This window comes from Talpa occidentalis, unplaced genomic scaffold (genome assembly GCF_014898055.3).
Source record: "Talpa occidentalis isolate TD23 unplaced genomic scaffold, MPIMG_talOcc4v2.1 talOcc4.5, whole genome shotgun sequence".
In the NCBI taxonomy this organism is placed as follows: domain Eukaryota; kingdom Metazoa; phylum Chordata; class Mammalia; order Eulipotyphla; family Talpidae; genus Talpa; species Talpa occidentalis.
Window position 1 is genome coordinate 75,731,399 of NW_023604861.1, and position 10,848 is coordinate 75,742,246.

The 10,848-nt window shown below is 39.1% G+C and overlaps 1 protein-coding gene across 1 annotated transcript in view; it reads left to right on the top strand.

The window, feature by feature from the left end:
* Positions 1-2,202, top strand: part of LOC119258990 (EH domain-binding protein 1) — a 91,516-nt gene extending 89,314 nt beyond the window's left edge. Inside the window, exon 6 of the mRNA XM_054701613.1 lies at positions 2,132-2,202. The gene's annotated coding sequence lies outside the window, so the exon portion shown is untranslated. The remainder of the gene's footprint in view (positions 1-2,131) is intronic.
* The last annotated feature ends 8,646 nt before the right edge of the window (positions 2,203-10,848 follow it).

Here is a 10,848-nt window from a genome sequence, read left to right on the forward strand (position 1 = left end):
TTGAAGATTAGAAATAATGCATGTAAAGCATCTAGCTCAGTGAGGGGTAGCTATTTTTATAATGTTCCCTTCTAGAGGACATACAAAAATATAGAGGAAAGGAAGCCAGATTTATAAATTCAGTGTTGGAGAATTTTAATTTTTCCACTCCTTATACCACTTACGGTTCTCTGTAGTATCTGAACCTCACAATTATCTCAAATGATAAGGCAACTTGTAAATAACTTGTAACAATATTTTTATCTTTCTGAAGTTTTCACATTTTGATTTACTCCAAGATTAAGAAGCATTTTTTTCCCCTGTTGAAGAAATGGTATAATTTATTAATGCTTATCTCTGGGCCTGACAGTCTTTGTTTATTCACAATATGAATAAATGAATATACTTAGTGAACAAATATAATTGTTAGATTATCTGTCATTTAGAATTACTTGCAATCTGTTCCCTGTTATTAGTGTAGATCATCAAGAATGGATACTACAAGTAGTATATTTCTTTTTTTATCTGCAATAATGTAACATTTGTTTACCCAGGCAATTGACATTTTGGGTTCTTTTTTAATGTGAAGTCATGACAGTTATATTTAGAAAATAAATTTGTTTTCCGTAATCCAGCTAAAATTATAACCAGTATGTTTGTGAATTTATATCCATATATCTTATCTTTTAGATATCTTAAAGCTTCCGTCCTTTAGATTCTTTTGCTTTTTAGATGAATCAAAAAAAAATGCATATTGATGAAAAGCACCAACCTAAGCTGATTTCATTCATTCACTCTTTCTTCAAACATTTAATGTGCATTTTCTTTATGCCCAGACATTTTGTTAGTATTGAAGTTATAAAGTCAGTTAAGACATGAAGAATTTCATGCATGCATGCTTTCTTCCAATATTTTAAGTTCTCTATCATTGGAATCATCTGACATCTATTGTGTCTGACAATTATAGGTGGTGGTTTTTTTTTCTTTCTTAATGCTACATAAAATAATGGTGCATCATTAAAAAAACCAATGGAGACTTAAATTTGATGTCATCAAGTAGCCTATCCTTCTGGTACTTATAAACTAGTAAGAGTGTCATGTAAGTAAAGAAAGAACTATAAGAAAAAAAAAATCCCTAGGATACTGGTACTAGAAGACCATTAAAGGAGGGCAGAGTTGTGATTTGTGAAATCAGCCAAATGAGAGATAAAAATCATAATCATTTCAGTAAATGCAGAACAAGACTTGGATGTCTACTCTTACTGCTGTTATTATTTAACTTAGTATAGAAGTTTTGGTCAGAATAATTAGCTAAGAAAAGGAAGTAAAACATATTGTGATTGAAATAAGAAAGAATGTCACTTTATGCCATGTGACATGAAAACCCTAAAGTCACCACCAAAAAAAGTTAGAAATAATAAATATAGTAAATTTGTAGGTTATGAAATCAATATTCAAAAGTTGGTTGTGTTACTCAATGCAAACAATGAACTAGCAGTTAAAAAATAATGAAAACAATACTGGTATGATTACATAAAAAAAGAATAAAATGCCTAGGAATAAGTTTATTCAAGGGACAGAGAGTTGTCATACTTTTCATGACTCATGCCCATCACAAATATGAGGGCATTAGCAGAAGGGGCAGAGATGATGACCCTTTTGGCTCCACCCTTCAAGTGAGCCAGCCTTCTCCAATGGAGTGAAGGCACCAGTGGACTCCACAACATATTGCCAGTATTGCCCTAGGGCACCAGTATTGCCCTATTTGATGTTGGCAGAATATTGCTCATGGGAGATGGAGATGGACTTTCTATTGATGACAAGCTTCCCATTCTCTGCCTGACTCTGCCAATGAATTTGCCATAGATGCAGTCATACTGGAACATGTCAGCTATGTAGTTGAGGCCAGTGAAGGGATCATTGATGACAATACCCATTTTACCAGAATTGAAAGCAGTCCTGGTGACTAGACACCCAATCCAACCAAAACTGTTCACTCTGATCTTTACCATGGAGTTTCAGGGATGTAGTTTTTTACTCCAATTTTGAAATTTGTTCTACTGTAGGCAAAACACTAACAGTGTCATATGCTATAAAAAGTAACTTTATGAAAGAGTGAATCAATGTGGCAAGCTTCTTTTTTTATTTTAAGAAATTGGCCTGAACACTACAACCTTTAACAAGCACCACCCTGATCAGTCAGCAGTTAACACAAGACCTCCCCCATCAAAAAAAAAAAAAAAAAAAAAATGCTGAAGGATCCAGATGAAGGCTAGTATTTTTATTTTTTTTTATTTTTTATTTTTTTTTTATAAATTTTATTGTTATATTCCCCATACAATTGCAGCCCCCCATTCTGACCCCAATCCCTCCCCTCCCGCCCCCGCCCCCCTAAAAGTGTCTCTGGTTCATAGTTTTTTGTTGATTTTGATTTTCACTTTCTTATAGTTTTTCATTTTCCTGGTCCCTTATTTAAGTTTTCTAGATTCCTGCTATGAGTGAGACCATCCGGTATTTTTCTTTTTCTTTTTGGCTTATTTCGCTGAGCATGATCCCTTCCAGCGCCATCCATGTTGCAGCAAATTGCATGTGTTTATCTTTTTTGAATGCTGAGTAATATTCCATGGTATATATGTACCACATCTTCTTGATCCAGTCATCTATTTTTGGGCATTTGGGTTGTTTCCAAAGCTTAGCTATTGTAAACAGTGCTGCTATAAACATAGGGGTGCAGGTGTTCTTTGGAATTGATGTTTCTGTGTCCTTTGGGTAAATACCTAGGAGTGGAATTGCTGGGTCATATGGAAGCTCTATGTTTAGTAGGTCCAGAAATCTCCACACAGCTTTCCACAGTGGTTGGACCAGTTTGCACTCCCACCAACAGTGCAGAAGAGTTCCTTTTTCTCCACACCCTCGCCAACATTTGTTGTTGCTAGTTTTTTTAATATGTGCCATTCTCACTGGTGTAAGATGGTATCTCATGGTAGTTTTGATTTGCATTTCCCTGATGACAAGTGATGTTGAACATTTTTTCATATGCCTGTTGGCCATTTGCATTTCCTCTTCAGAGAAGTTTCTTTTAAGCTCTTCTGCCCATTTTTTGACTGGATTATTTTCTTTGTTGTTGTTGAGTCTCATCAGCTCTTTGCAGATTTTTGTGATCAGTCCTTTATCATTAGTGTTGGGTGCAAAAATGTTCTCCCAGTTGGTGGGGTTTCTCTTTGTTTTTGTTATTGTCTCTTTTGCTGTGCAAAAGCTCTTTAATTTGATATAGTCCCAGCTGTTTATCTTTGCCTTCACTCACTGCTTTGGGTGATGTGTCTGTAAAGATGTCTTTGATGTGCAAATCACGTAGTGTTTCGCCTATATTTCCTTCTATATATTTTATGGTTTCAGGTCTTATGTCTAGTTCTTTAATCCATTTTGAGTTGATTTTTGTGTATGGTGTGAGGTGGTGGTCAAGCTTCATTCTTTTGCATGTAGCGACCCAGTTTTCCCAGCACCATTTATTGAACAAACTTTCTTTGCTCCAATGCATAGTCTTTGCTCCTTTGTCAAAGATTAGTTGACCATAAATCTGTGGGTTTATTTCTGGATTTTCTATTCGATTCCATTGGTCTGTATGTCTGTTCTTGTTCCAATACCATGCAGTTTTGATGATTATGGCTTTGTAGTATAGTTTGAAGTCTGGGAGTCTGATGCCTCCATTCCCTTCTTTTTTTTTCAGGAGAGCTTTGGCTATTCGGGGTTTTTTGTGATTCCATATGAATTTCATCAATAATTTTTCTATTTCTTTGAAGAATGACATTGAAATTTTGATTGGAATAGCATTGAATCTGTATATTGCTTTTGGAAGGATGGCCATTTTAATAATGTTTATTCTTCCAATCCATGAGCAGGGGATGTCTCTCCATTTCTTTGTGTCTTCTTCTATTTCTTTTAACAGTGTTTTATAGTTTTCTTTGTATAGGTCCTTTACCTCTTTTGTTAGATTTATTCCCAAATATTTGATTTTTTTTGTTTCAATAACAAAAGGGATGGTCTTTTTGATTTCTTCTTCTTCAGATTTATTGTTTGTGTATAGGAAGGCTACTGACTTTTGCGTGTTGATTTTGTATCCTGCCACTTTACTGAACTGATTGATGAGTTGAATTAGCTTTTCTGTGGAGTTTTTGGGGTTCTCTATGTATAATATCATATCGTCTGCAAATAGTGATAGTTTGACTTCTTCTTTTCCTATTTGGATTCCTTGGATGTCTTTCTCTTGTCTTATTGCCCTGGCTAGGACTTCCAGTATTATATTGAAAAGCAATGGTGAGAGTGGACATCCTTGTCTTGTTCCAGATCTTAATGGAATTGCTTTCAGCTTTTCACCATTGAGAATGATACTGGCTGTTGGCTTGTCATAGATGGCCTTTATGATGTTGAGGTATGTTCCTTGTATCCCAAGAACTTCAAGGGCTTTTATCATGAATGGGTGTTGCACTTTGTCGAAAGCTTTCTCAGCATCTATTGATATTATCATATGGTTTTTATATTTCTTTTTGTTGATGTGTTGGATAACGTTGATTGATTTTCGGATGTTAAACCATCCTTGTGCCCCTGGAATGAATCCAACTTGGTCGTGGTGAATTATCTTATGGATACATTGTTGGATTCTGATAGCTAAAATTTTATTGAGGATTTTTGCATCAGTGTTCATTAGGGAGATTGGCCTGTAGTTTTCCTTTTTTGTGTTGTCCTTGTTCGGTTTTGGTATTAGTGTAATGTTGGCTTCATAGAACGTGTTTGGTATTGTCCCTTCCTTCTCAATTTTTTGGAAGAGTTTGTGAAGGATAGGCACTAATTCATCTCTGAATGTTTGGTAGAATTCATTTGTAAATCCATCAGGTCCTGGGCTTTTGTTTTTGGGGAGGTTTTTGATTACCATTTCAATTTCGCTAATTGTAATTGGTCTGTTTAGGTGTTCTATTTCTTCTTTATCTAGCTTTGGGTGATTGTAGAGTTGTAGGAATTTGTCCATCTCCTCTAGATTGTTAAACTTGTTTCCATATAACTGTTCATAGTAGTTACTGATTATTCTTTTGATTTCTGCTGTGTCCGTTGTGATTTCTCCTCTTTCATTGATGATCCTGTTTATTTGTGCTTTCTCCCTTTTTTCCTTTGTGAGCCTGGCTAGGGTTTGTCTATTTTATTGATTTTTTCAAAGAACCAGCTCTTGGTTTCATTGATCTTTTGGATTGTTTTTTTAGTTTCAATTTCATTTATTTCTGCTTTGGTTTTTATTATTTCTTTTCTTCTACTGGTTTTGGGGTTTTCTTGTTGTTCTTTTTCTAGATCTTTGAGCTTCGAGATTAGGTTGTTTCTTTGCGTTCTTTCTTGTTTCTTGATGTGAGCTTCTATTGCTATATATTTTCCTCTTATTACTGCTTTTGCTGCATCCCATACATTTAGGATATTGGTGTCCTCCTTGTCGTTCAATTCAAAAAATTTTTTAATTTCTTCTTTGATCTCCTCATTAGTCCAATGGTCTTCCAGTAGTGTGGTTTTTAATCTCCATGAGGTAGGAAAGTTCCTTGCCTTCTTTTTATGGTTTATTTCTAGTTTGATGCCTTCATGGTCAGAAAAGATGGTTGATATGATTTCAATCTTGGTGTATCTGTTGATGTTTGTCTTGTGCCCCAGTATGTGATCGATCCTGGAGAATGATCCGTGTGCGCTTGAGAAAAATGTGTACTCCGTTTTTTTGGGGTTTAGTGTTCTATAGATGTCTGTTAAGCCCAATTGCTCTAGGTCTTTATTTAGAGCTTTGGTTTCTTTACTTATTTTTTGTCTTGTTGATCTATCCATTGTTGATAGTGGTGTGTTGAAGTCTCCCACTACGTATGTGTTTTCTCTGATGTCTGTTTTCAGAGAGGACAACAGTTGTCTGATATATTTTGGTGCTCCTTCGTTTGGTGACTATATGTTAATGAGTGTTATTTCTTCTTGAAGTATTGTCCCCTTGATCATAATGTAGTGACCATTGGGGTCTCTTTTTATCTTTTTGAGTTTGAAATCTGTTTTATCTGATATAAGTATAGCTGTTCCTGCTTTCTTTTTTGGTCCATTTGCTTGTAGGATTGTTTTCCATCCTTTAACTTTGAGCCTATTTTTATCTTTTGTAGCTAAATGTGTTTCCTGGAGACAGCAAAAGGTTGGGTTTTGTTTCTTAATCCAGGCTGCAACTCTGTGTCTTTTTATTGAAGAGTTTAGTCCATTTACATTTAGAGTTAATATTGATATGTTAACATCTGTATTTGCCATTGTGTTTGTCTTTCCTTTGATTTTATTTATTTATTCTTTTAATAACTTTTTTTTTTTTTTTGGCCTTCTTTCATTGTTATTCATCGCTCTGAGGTTCTGGCTTTAGAACTCCTTGTAGTATTTTTTGGAGTGGGGGTTTAGTTGCAATGAAATTCCGGAGTTTCTGTTTGTCTGGGAAGGTCCATATTCTTTCTTCAAAGAGGAAGGAGAGCTTTGCGGGATAGAGTATTCTTGGTTGGCATCTGTTTTCTTGGAGTCTGTTGACTATGTCCCTCCACTCTCTCCTTGCCCGTAGTGTTTCTTCGGAGAAGTCTGATGTCAGCCTGATTGGTTTTCCTTTGAATGTTATCTGTTTCTTCCCTCTTGCCAGCTTCATTATTTTTTCCTTGTCCTGGATTCTTGGGAGCTTTACTATTATGTGTCTTGCTGTATTTTTCCTTTCGTCGTGGAAGTTTGGTGTTCTTCTTGCTTCTTGTATATCAATTTTCAGCTCCTTCTTCACATTTGGGAAGTTCTCTTCAATTATCTCTTTGAATATTTTCTCTGTTCCTACATCTCTCTCCTCTCCTTCTGGTATTCCTATAACTCTTATATTTCCTTTCCTCATGGAGTCCGATAGTTCCCGAAGTCTTTCTTCGTTCTTTTTCCTTCGTACTTCTCTTTCCTTCTCTGTTTTGGTTCTTTTTATTTCTGTGTCTTCAAGATTACTTATTCGTTCTTCCATTTCATCTATTCTGCTTTCATTGCTTTTCCCAGAATTCTTTAGTTCTTCCATTAATTCTTTGATCTCCTGCATTTCTTTTACTTCCCTCTTTAGGGACTCAATTTCTTTCTTCTGACCATTGTTTTCCCTCTCTAGGGACTCAATTGCATTCTTCTGATCGTTGATTATTTTTCCCTTATCATTGTTTTCCTTTATGACTTCTGTCAGTTTTTTAATCACGGCAATTTTAAATTCTCTTTCTGGAAGGCTCAGAAATTCTTCCAAGTTATTGTCGTTGCAATCTGGGGGCTGGCTTTCTTTTTGTGGTGTGCTTTTTCTCTGGAGAGTTGCTAGGTTGCGTGTGGTTCTTCTCCTCCCTACTGTCTGTTTTCTAATTTGCCGTATGCGTTGGGACACTGTGTTGTTGGGACTTGCCGGCATCTTGGGTGGGCTTCTCTGTTCCCCTCTGGTTCTTCCAGGAGTCATCTGTCAGTTTCAAGCAGCCTTTACTGGAGAAAGGTCCCTGTTCTAAAATGCCGATGTGGGGACACACTCCCCTGTGCGCCTGGTCTGCCCCGGCGGTGGGTTCCTGCTCCCCTCTGGGCTTGGACTGCAGGCCAGAGGGGGTCTGGCGTGGGCGAACTTCCCCCGCTCACCTCTGGCTCCTGAGGAAGCCTTCTGCAGGTAGTCTTTACTGAAGAAATGTCCCTGTTCTAAAATGGTGATGTGGGACACACTCCCTGCGCTTCTGGTCTCAGGCACACTATTCTGCGCGCCTGGTCTGCCCCGGCTGTGGGTGCTCGCTCTCCCTGTGGGCTCAGACTACTTGTTCAGAAGGGGCCCGGTGTGGGCTAACTCCCCAGCTGGCCACTAGCTCCTTCAGTAGCCTGTGCTGGGGTCAAGTCGCTAGGTGGCACCAGAGATCTCTCCTAGAGCCCTTGGGGAGCTGATTTTCCACCCCGTGGGACAGGGAGCAGAGCGGGGATGGTAGGGTACACCTCAACGGCTTTGGGGTGCTGTGTCTGCCTTGTGCCCCACCGTCGTGGGGAACCCACGCCCCTAATTTCGTGCCCCGGGTCTCAGTTCCAAAGCCCTCAGTTCCAGGACGCGGGCTGTAGCCCAGATCAGTGGCGTGGGAATGGCGCCTTTTGAATCCCGCTCCCCTGCCTGGGCGCCTTGTTCCTGCTCACTCAGGGAGGGCCTCCGCCCGGGTCTCAGTTCCAAAGCCCTCAGTTCCAGGACGCGGGCTGTAGCCCAGATCAGTGGCGCGGGAATGGCGCCTTTTGAATCCCGCTCCCCTGCCTGGGCGCCTTGTTCCTGCTCACTAAGGGAGGGCCTCCGCCTGGGTCTCAGTTCCAAAGCCCTCAGTTCCAGGAAGCGGGCTATAGCCCAGATCAGTGGCGTGGGAATGGCGCCTTTTGAATCCCGCTCCCCTGCCTGGGCACCTTGTTCCTGCTCACTCAGGGAGGGCCTCCGCCGTCTCCCCGCAAGCCTAGGTCGCAGGCGCAGGGCCCTGGGCAGCTGCAATCCGAGCGCCGCTTTCGCGCAAGCTTACCGGGCGGCCGGGGCTGTGTGCTGGTGCTGGTCTCTATTTTTATTTTTTTTTTTAAAGATTTTATTTATTTATTTATACATACAAGCACTGGGTACAGTCAGAAGTGCGGGAGGGTGAGAGAATTCACCAGAGCCAGAGCGGGGAGCAGAGCAGGCAGAAGGACCAAAGTACACTGCTGAGGGGAGCAGCGGGCGGCAGGAGAGGTCTGCGCGCCATGTGGGACCCTCCTCCAGTGGCCGGGGGGCAGCCGGGGATCGATCCGGCGCTGCAGAGGATGCGGGCAGCTTCGCAACCCAGCGCTCAACTGCTGTGCCACCGGGGACGCCCCAAGGGCTAGTATTTTTTAATCAGTATTTTAAAATTAAGATGTGCAAATTTATAGGCATGATACTGTTGCACACTTAACAGACTTCAGTAAAATGTAAACATAACTTTTCACTGGAAAACCCAAAATTTGTGTTGTTAGCTTTATTGTGATACCCTTTTTATTGTAGTAGTCAGGAACCAAACACATAATATCTCTGAGGTGTGCACGTACCTCTGATTTTTCTATGAAAAGTGTGTGTGTGTGTAATTGCTTCTTTTTTCTATTTTTCTTCTGTTTCATCTCAATCAAGAGATCTCACTTTGATGAAAAGGTAAAGCCTGGATATCTTTTTCAGGAAACTAGAACTTACAATTTCTGCCATTTAAACTGATGCAGCTTCTGCAGTAGATCCAAACCGGGATTACCTTTTCAATTCCGAAACACTCATAATAACACTTTTTTAAAGTTCCAAAGGTAAATACTACGTAGAATAATACCACAACCCACATTGCAAAAAATTAGAAGTATCCTTTCCCCCATGTTATCAAACAACAGTTTATAATCTACTAAACAGGGATGGCCCCAGCTCTTTTAGTATAGGACAGCATTTGACCTAATATAATCCTGTTAATAGTCTATCTATTAATGTTCCATACCTTAGAAAATGTGAGTCAGTTAACTTTCTTGAATTTGATCAATCCTTGTTGGTATTCCTTCTATGTCAAAGGCATATTTGATGGAGGGGAGGTTCAGACTTCTACTAGGAGTCACTTTACTTTTTGTTCTTCTGTTAAACCAGTAACTAAAGAGTGGTTTAGTCAATGAGACCCATATATCTGTGTTTGTTAGTATTATGTAATATATACTAATCTTTTTCCCTGTTGTTCATTCAACTTTGTTTTTAGGAAGCTTGTCCATTCCCTATTCTGTTCCCTGCAGTTGATCAAGGAGGAAGTGACATTGTGGAATTCTCTCACTCCTGCTAGATGGCGAGGAAATTAATGTTCTTTTTTTTAAAGATTTATTTATGCATGCATGCAAGAACTGGGGCACAGGCCAGAGGCTTTGGGGGGGGGTGGCGGTGAGAAGATTCACCAGAGACAGAATGGGGAAAGAACAGGCAGAATGACTGAAATACACTGCTGAGGGGAGCAGCAGGTGAGACGGGAGAGGTCTGCTGCGCCATCTCCGCAACTCCCTGGCTGGCCGGGGATCGAACTCTGCGCTGCAGAGTCTGCGGACAGCTTTACAGCGCTGTTCTCGACCCCTTGCGCCACCAGGGAGGCCCAAGAAAAATTAATATTCTTAACCATAATGATTACTAGCTGAGAGAGTTGAGTAGTTGAGTATTTTCCTACCCACCACTGATCAGTTTATACATGAAGGAGGATGATAAATTGAAAACATCTGTATTCTCTTTTAGGCCATTCTTGATAAAATTTATCAAACATGTTCTTACAGCCCCAACATCTCTTAGATCCTTTTGGTTTTGTAAATAATTCATAAAATTGAAAGCAGTATATAGAGGACCTCATCTAGTTTTTTTTCCTTCATACAAATTTGGCAATTTGGGTAAATATAATCAAGACAAAATTAAAAAAAAAAAAACTCAACCTAAATTTAAAACTTATTTCAAATACAGGAAAGAAGGAAATAAAAGAAGGAATGATATAATACATTTCTGTGTACCCATCTCCCAGCTTCAACAGTCCCCGATATTTCCCATACTTGTTTCATCACCCTCTCCCCTTTAAAATTGTATTATTTAAATTGCATCTCAGATATGGTATCATTTTTTCTGTAATTAATGTAGGCCACTCTTAAACACCAATAACTTAGGGATTTGCTAAAAGATACATTTCAGAAAAGGTATTCTTCCTACAAATAAATTTTCCCTTAAACTTCCTTTTAAATGGTTTCTGACCTGGTAGGCCAGAAGTTCAAAATTAACTTTTTATTTCTTGAAAAGTGGTATTATTTGTTCTTATTTTCCCAAAG